The following is a 9,230-nucleotide window of genomic DNA, read 5'->3' as shown; positions in this document are numbered from 1 at the left end:
TGGCCACGCCCATGGACATTCAAGGGTATGGCATTGGCGATGGTTGCCTGAGTGTTCTTGGGGCACTTGGATCTGTAATGCCCAACTCGCCGCAATAGTAGCATCGAACATCTGGGAACTCCATGGTTGTGGTGGTAGCCACAATAGGGCGCCGGTCATATGCTTGGTTGGTTGGTCTGTTATTCCAAACATTTGTCCTTGCCCTCTTTGCCAAATGATTCCTCCTATTCTGATTAACTTTTTGTACTTCAAGAGCTAAAGGTTTGGCCCTCAATAAGGCATCCTGCTGAGTTGTCGGCATGAGAGCTTCCAACCGAGTATTCAAAGGGTTGATTAACCCTTGGCAGAACCTTGCTACCTGTTGTTCCAGCGTCATCTTAGGAGCATATCTTCGAAGAGTGACGAACTTTGAATAATATTCTTTGACAGATGAAGTCAGCTGCCGAAGTGAAAAGAACTCATTCATCTTCAAGGTTTTATAGGCGGGTGGTAAGTAACACCCCATCACTGTAGCTTTGATGTCTTCCCAGGATTGGGAAGATCCCTTAATATCCAAGTCCCTGCAATGTTGCTTCCACCATATCTTGGCATCGCCAGACAAGCGGAACATCGCAAGCATGGTTTGATTCACGGGTTGGGTTCCCGCAGCTTCAAAGTAGTCGTCCATATCCTCCATCCATACTTCTGCATCTCTCTCCACATTAGCTCCCTCGCCCTTAAAGATCGGAGGTTGGGCTTGTTTGAGAAGGAGCTTCTTTTCTTGCGCTGCCGAGTAGAGAGCAGTAGGCGGTGCCTACATGGGTTATACGAGATTCTTGATACCATTACTTGGATTCCAAATAGACACGAGACTTAAATAAAATTCAAGATCCCACTTTATCAAGAGACAGAGACTCACAGACAAAAAAAACACTTTATTGATGAAGATTTATTACAATCAAAACCCCTTAAGGTTTAGGATAACTCATGATCAATTTATTACATGGCTTTTGGAATGCTTATAAGATACGCCTAGCAGGTTGTGTTCACATGATACTCTACTTTATTCGTGAAGTAGTTCCTATACTCATCCTTGAGTGGATAGTAAAGTATGGTGTCGAGCCGGGATTCTTCTTTTGGTACTCCAAAAGTTCTAACTCTGTTTACTGGGATTACATTAGTGACCTTCTCCTAAAGCCACTCGTTGAGGGTTTGATTGGTGCCGTCAGAGACAGTCAGGTCCATACGTGTAGGCAACAAGTAGAATATCTGCACCACCGTCAACTCTTCTCCTCAACGTATTTTTTTCAAATCGGTAGCCAAGTATCCTAGCTTCCGAGCGTTGATGTAGTAAACCCCTCTTGCAAGTGTCCAATCGAGCCCCCATCCTCTATCGATGCGAGTGGAGTGCGGTGTATGAGCCTTCAGCAGCATCTCCATGACATCTCGCCTGAATTGGTAAACTGGGGATCGTCGAGCTTGTTCGTAAATAAGCTCAAACACTTGAACCCACGTCTTGCTTTTTATGCAGTGGGAATGTCCATGTCGTGCTTTCTATGCGGTGGACATACCTAGTTGTATGGGCAGCTAGGCGACAACGGGAGGAGTAAACTCTCGTTGGAGGGGGGATGTTGTACCTCCAAAACATTGGAATTTTAATGAATAAGTTTGAGTAGAATTTTTACTAGAATTACTGTCTTGGTGCCGCTTTGCAATACTGGTTGAAGGGCTGTCTTAACGAACATTGTGAATCGGAATCTAATCAAGGAACTTATATGTTGAACAACCTCGTGGTAGTAATTAGGACACATAAGGAAGTGTGAGTGTGGAGGTGGAAAGTGGGGGCTTGGCTCAGGTTGCCAATGCCTATGAGAAGGGTGGTCCCGATTGGTCGGGAACTCTCCGTCCCAATAATATTTAAATCGACACTAGTAATACTCATTGCCCCTAGGGCGGCGAAGTCTCAAGTGTACGTGCCTCTGAAACATGGGGAAAAAGGCACTCGGGATTTCTCTCCTCTTGGAAGGTGGGTCTTAGGATCACTAGATAGGTTAATCATGCTTCCCCTGCGAGGTGAAGCTAGATCTCGTTGCTAGCAGGCTCGAACTCGATTCACTTTGTGATGAGAGATCGTCCGCTAGATGATCCCTGAACCACTTTGTTTGCTTCCGCTATAGATCTAGTGGCCACCAGGTTTACCATCAGATCCGTCGTTTGAAACTGTAGGGTGGGAACCTCACATCAGCAAGCTGACGTTCCACCTCAGCAGCCTTTGAGTAACTCATACGATAAGGTGGTTTACTAACAGGTTTACAACGTGTAGCCATGTCAATGCCATGTTGCACTGAGCGTGTCGGTGGTAAACCTGATGGCAAATCATGAGGAAAGACATCTTGAAATTCCTTTAACAATTTTTGTAACTGATTAGCAACGTTTGCTTGTGTAGAATTATAAATTGGTGGAATAGAGGAGAGAGAAGCATGCGGCGTTGAGGAATGTTCAATAGACTCAATGTTAAAAAGAAAATGAGACAGTGAGTAACACAAGAAAACCTATTCTATTTCATTATTAGAAACGAGCTGTATAAGCTCGACAGTACAAATCAGTGGTGATGATGGTATATCCTTTTCTCCTAACAATAAAACATGTGTGCCATGGGAATCAAACTTCAAACTGTTGTGCTCATATCTACGCTTCAGTGATGGTCCTAGGCTATGCAATCACTCCCTACCAAGAACCACATCAGCCCTTTACATGTTCATAACTTGAAAATCCAAACAAGTAGAGTACCCTTGTACTTCCAATGGAACAGCTCGGCATTGAGTATCCCATATTTCACTATCATGTTCATTCATCATTGCTACCTTGTAGCGGTGGGTACTTGGAGTTTGAGGCAGTTTGAGCTTTTTCACCAATCCATAATTGATGAAATTGTGCGTAGCACCGTCATCTTCCAAGATGCGCACCTTGTGCCCTTGCAAATATCCGTGCATACATACTAACTCATGTGGTCCAAAGGTATGTTTCCACATGGAAGCTGTGAGATATCATTCATGCACCACCTCAGTGTGTGTTACTTCCACTGTAGAGAACTTTGAGGAAGACTCGAGAGGCAGTAGTTGCACCGTGTGCACTGCTTTCTCCTTCCCCTGGGCAGCAGATTTCCCCTTGGGACAATCCTTTTTGCCATGGCCTCTTCCTAAGCATTGAAACATAGATTCTCTTTCTTGGCCTTATCAAAATCCTCAGGAGAGAGAGGACCCCTGGACCCCTTGGGTTTTTTAGATGCATCTGAATTAGCAACTATAAATTTTCTGTTATTGTGCCCATACGGAGTGCGTGTGCTACTATGTGTACTAGCAGGCACGTTACTATTATGTGTTTTCTTATTATCAGGGTCATCATGAATATGTGCTTTCACTATGGCTTCCTCAAGTGTTTTAGGGTCCTGGGACTTGACATACTTCTTAAGTTCTGGAGTCAGACCTCTTATGAACCCTCGTACTTGTTGAAAGGTATCCAAGCCTTCCAACTTGAGGATGACGTCCCTATAGTGAGAGATATATTCAAGGAGTGATGGATATTGGTGCATGGAACACGTGTCCCAAGCGGTCCAATTCCGATCGGCCTCGTTTGTAGGCAAAAATTCCTTGCTCAACATTGATTCAAAGGTCGCCCAACTCTGTGGTATGATGTTCTTCTCCTTGAGAGACATCCACCATTTGTAAGCCTTGCCTTCCAGAGTTAAGCTCGTTTGCAGAGCTCTTACTGCATCCGGAGTTTGCTGTAAGGCGTGAATTCCATCCCATTTACTGAGAAAGATGTTCACTGCATCCTTATTGTGGTCCCGGTCTTCTCCCTTGAAAACTGGTGGTTTAAAATTCTCCAACAAATTATCTACCTTTTTGGCAGTGAGAGTAGGCAGTGTTTCATTAATTGGGCCTTGCCCTTGTGTTCCAACGTGCTCATGCATGTGGGTATCAGCAGTACTCTGTGGCCCTCGAAAATAGCAAAACGCTCAAAACTCGACCAGGAAGGGCACAAATGCGAAAAAATGATGCCGTGAATACGCACACACAAAATAGCTTGTAAAGGTCACAAAATTAAATTTCTATGGAATTATCAGAAAATTAATGCAAAAATTACCAAAAAATTACAAAAATTATCCGAAAAATACCCAAAAACATTCTACAAATTGTTCACACATTGGGAAATGGTGCAGCCAAATAAAACTTCACAAATCACATTAATTCAATTGCCAACAATCGTATCAATAAAATCAAGACTAGGCAATTAAACTGGCAAAATTACCGACAAAAATAGGTCCAAATTGATGCAATTAGAGTGTGTAAATCCCTGTTTTGAGCACAAAAACTCAGCATTTAATCATTACACACATCATTTATGCAATCAAAACATTGAATTAACCATGTAAATTACACACTTTTTAGGTATACACATACTAAAAAAATTGGCAATTTTTACCAATCTTTAGGTGCGCTTGATTATCGAGCAATTCATAAGTATCTTCTCCTGTCGTAGCGTCGCGGGTACTCTCCTTGAGAGGATCCGCCGGCCGTGAGCCGTCATTGGCAGGATCGGGAGTACTTTGCTCAAAATCGAATGTCATGTTGATATTCGAATCCATGGCTACACAGTGCAGTGAAAGAAGTACTCAGAAAAAAATACATGATTTTGGTAGCACTTGCCAAGTATAGGGAACTCCCCTTTGCACGTCGTAGCACTTAACCATCGAATAAACAAGAATTTTCACCGGCGACGTACAAATCGAACTCCGCACTATCGCTCGTGGTTCAAAAGACGACTGAACACGTGCCGTGTAGATGGTTGAAGCTTCACCTTTGAAAAGAAGCTTAATTGTTGGAAGCTTCGACATTATGTTCCTTGAACGCCTCTTGAATTCGTCGCAATCGGAAAAATATGCAGGTTCTGGAATTTCTTGCAATTACTAAGCGTAGTCGGACTTCGTGAGACTCGATGGAAAGCCGAGTGTTTGCTTCGCCTTGCTTGTGCTGCCGTGAATTTCCTCCTTGCTTGTGGGAAAGGCCACTACCAATGGCCAAGGCTTAAAGCTAATGGCCAAAAGGCCTTTCAATGTGAAATTGGCGAGTTTTTTTGAAGCAAAAGCTCACAGGCAGTGTGCCGTTTGTTGCGAGGAAGGAGATGGTGATGGTGTGGTTTGCTCAGGCCGGCTACGGCCGCGGGATGTTGGCAATCTCAGTTCCTCCCCAGGGCGCTTCTTCCAAGACCAAGCCCTCGCCAAAGCATGCACCACACACACCGTTCCAAAACGGGAAAGATGGGCCGAATTGGCAAGAAAGAAGGCTATTTTTGGAAAAGCCTCAGAAAAGCCACGGTTCTCACCTAAAGACCTTGCTTTTAGGGACCTAAAGTGACCATGCCTAGAGAGAGAGTGGAAGAGGGACTCCTAAGCTCTGATACCAGTGTAAGAACTAGGGAACTAGACCTTGAGATCCTCCTCCCAACCTCCCTTTATATAGGCGGGCTCCTAGCCCCTTGCCCTAGACGGATCCCCTGTCCACACTGCCTAGCCCGACCCTTGGCCGTAGTCCATGACTATCCTAGTTCTTAGGGTACAGGACCCTTGTCCTGACACCAAACACACAACGAGCCTAAACTAGTAAGCTCAAAGATGGCGATGGTGTGTCACTCGCCGCTCTACACTTGCTTTCATGGAGGATTCCTCGCCGCGAAGAAGAGGGAGATGCCGCTACGCCTCACTCAACCGCCTCGCCACCATCGTGCCGCCGCAATGATCGCACACACTCTCTCTCTCTCACGCATACACACACACACACACACACACACACACACACACACACACACACACACACACACACACACACACAAGGAGATGAAGAAGAAGAAGATGGAGATGGAGCAAGAGCACTCTTCAATTGCACAAATGAGAGAATGAGTGAATTTTAGGTTTAGTTGACTTTTATATGAGCTCACCCCATTCACACTTGGGCGCCCATGCTTAGCCAACTAATCCCTTGAATGTTCCAGTTAGAGTGCGCCTCTCATCGATCAGTCTTACCCTTTTCCTATTGAACCGACAAGCCCGATACCTGACTCTACCAAATAAATAATACAGCATCCGTCTTAGGTGATAGGAATGTGCGTGAGGGTTAACAAGAGATCTCGTAGAGCTCAATCTACTTAGAATTCTAATTCGGGCTCATTTCAGCCTCCGTTTCCACTACAAGCAGGTCTACACAGGCAATTTTGTCATTTTGTGTAGAATTTTTGTCAGTACCGTTTTTAGCATAACAAGTGCCTTACAGTATTCTACGGTTTGTGCTATATAGAACGTGTTGTTCCCACTCCGTTTCTCCTATTTTCGGGCAGTTTTCACATCAGGTGCAACATTTACCATGGCTGACAACAACACATATGTCTTCAAGATGTTTACTGTTGAGGACAGGTTGGATGGGGACAATTACCCTATGTGGGCTTATATGATGCAACACGTTCTAGTGTCAAAGGGTGTCTGGAAAATTGTGCAGAGCATTGATGTACGCCCTGGTTCTGAGGATGTAGGCGATGTTGAGGCTGTTGCAGGTCTTGCTGCAAGGATTGCTGCTATTAGAGTTGTTTTGTCTACGGTAGAACAAGCTAGTCGGGGTGTAAAGGATGCGCATGCTCATGCATTGATTGTGTTGTCTATAAAGTGCACCATTGTTCCTCACATTGCTTCAGCAAAATCTACAAAACAGGCTTGGGATATTCTAGCAGGTCTTTATGCAAGCCGCAATGAGGCTGAAATTGCTTTGTTGTGTAAAGAGCTGGAGTCGAAGATTATGCATGAGGAAGATGACATGGACACTTTTCTTGCTGGTGTTAAGGATATCAATGAACAACTTATTTTTGTGAAGTCATTTCAAACAGTTCCCTTGAGCACACTATTCTTGATGCCTTACTAGATTCTTACCAGACTTTTGCTAGTACTTGGAGACTTATGACCCAAGGAAATCCTGAAGTTGTCAAGTTTGATGCATTATGCACATTGTTGTTGCAAGAGGCACTTTCCAGAAAAAATAGGACTAGACAGCGTGCAATTGAACATGCTTTTATTGATTCTCAAAGAAAGGGTGGTAACAGCAATGCAGCCACTTCTTATGGTTCTGCTGCGAGTGGCAAAACTTCTATTCCTAATGCTTCTGCTAGCAGCAATTTGTCTGGAAATTTTGGTGATAAGGGCATAAAGAAGATGCGTTTCCATTATTGTAAAGCTAATGATCACTTGATCAAGTAGTGTCCTAAGTTGAAGGCAAAAGAGGCTAAGAAGAAAGAGGGTGGTTCCACTGCAAACGCTGGTTCCACTACAAATTCAGCCATTGTTGAGTCTTCTGTGAAAGGAGACTGTGTTGCTGATGTTGATGCAGAATGGGCTTTTAGCGTAGAGTGCACTTACAATCGTGCTGTCCATGATGCATGCTTGTCAGTTGCTACAGATTCACATGTGTGGTATTTCGACAGTGGTGCTACAAAGCACATTACCTCACATCGTGAATTATTCACCTCTCTCGAGTCTGTCCCTCATGGGAATTCAGTCACGTGTCAACAATGCCTCTTATCCGGTTCAGGGAGTTGGAAAGATTGTGCTTATTGCTGCAAATGGCAGTTCCTTCACACTTGTTGATGTACTTTATGTACCTGGGATCAAGAAGTATCTCTTGTCTGTATCCTCACTTGCTAGACTTGGACTTGTAGTCAAATTTATGGATGACAGATGTACAGTTCATGATCTCAGTTTTGGTGATGAAATTGTTGCATCTGGCCTTTTGTGCCGTGGGCTGTATCAACTCATTTTGTATGAGAAGTGTGGACAAAATTTTGCAAATGCTGTTGCAGATTCAAGGGCTATTTTAGATGCAAAACTTTGGCATGCACGTTTTGGTCATCTGAATTTTGCCAGTTTGCTGCGTTTACAGAAATCAGATAAGGTTGCTTCTTTACCGCCTCTTGAAGCACCTGTCAAACATGTTTGTGAAGGCTATATTTTGGGTAAGATGCAGCTTTCTAAGTTTCCAAAGGATGGTTCAATTCGGGCCACATGCAGGTTGCAGCTTGTGCATAGTGATGTTTGTGGGCCCATACAAACTCCGTCCTTGGGCAATTACCTTTACTTCATGACTTTCATTGATGATTACTCCAGGCATGCATGGGTATTTTTGCTTAAAGAGAAGTCCAAAGTTTTTATGTGCTTCAAACAATTTCTGGCTATGGTTGAAAATGTATCGAAATGTACTGTACCCTCCATTCCGATCGAGGGGGGGAGTATATGTCTCATGAATTTAATGCATTTTTGGCTAGTCATGGGATAAAACACCAATGTACAGTGCCTTATACACCTCAACAAAATGGTGTTGCTAAGAGGAAAAACATGTCACTTACAGAAAATGGCACGATGTATGGTTAAAAGTCAAGCTTTGCCGCATTCTTTTTGGCTTGAGGCCATCATGTGTGCCACGATGTATTAAACAGGTGTGCTACGAAAGCTTTGCAGTCTATTACTCCGTATGAAGCATGGCATGATAGAAAGCCTTGTATTGAGCACATGCGTGTTTTTGGCTCTTTGGCATATGGTTTGGTGCCACAAACACAACGCAAAAAATTGGATGATAAGGCTGTCAAATGTATTTTTTTTGGTTATAGTGCTGAAAGCAAAGGTTACAGATTGTATCATCCGCAAACAAAGCGTATTCTGGTTTCATGGGATGTAGTGTTTGTGGAAGATTCTATTCAACCCTTGCTGTCATGTACTAGAGACAGTAATGTAAGCTCACAGGACATTTATGACACTTTGTTGCCTCTTTTCACTGGTGGTTATACGAATATAAGTTCCAATGAGGCAAATGTACAGCTTATGGGGGTTTCTAAAAATGTTACAGATCAGCCTATTACTGATGCAGATGTACATGATGTACTTGATGAGGAAAGGGCTGAAAATGAGCAGGCTAGAGGTATGCCAAAATGGCTGGTGCACACTTTGCGTGATAGTAAATTGGATGCACCTTTGTCTAGTCATACTTGTTCAGGATCTCGCCATGCATCTTATGCATCAGATTGTTATGCTTTGGTTGTGTCTAGCTTACATGATGTTGAGGAGCCTCTATCTTTTGATGAAGCACAAAATTCAAAAAATTGGATGGCTGCCATGCAATCAGAATATGATGCACTTATAGAAAATGACACATGGACTT

The sequence above is a fragment of the Adiantum capillus-veneris genome, chromosome 23 (genome assembly GCF_014529385.1).
Source record: "Adiantum capillus-veneris isolate H3 chromosome 23, ASM1452938v2, whole genome shotgun sequence".
NCBI classification, from domain to species: Eukaryota; Viridiplantae; Streptophyta; class Polypodiopsida; order Polypodiales; family Pteridaceae; genus Adiantum; species Adiantum capillus-veneris.
Note: the sequence above shows the minus strand (reverse complement) of the source record.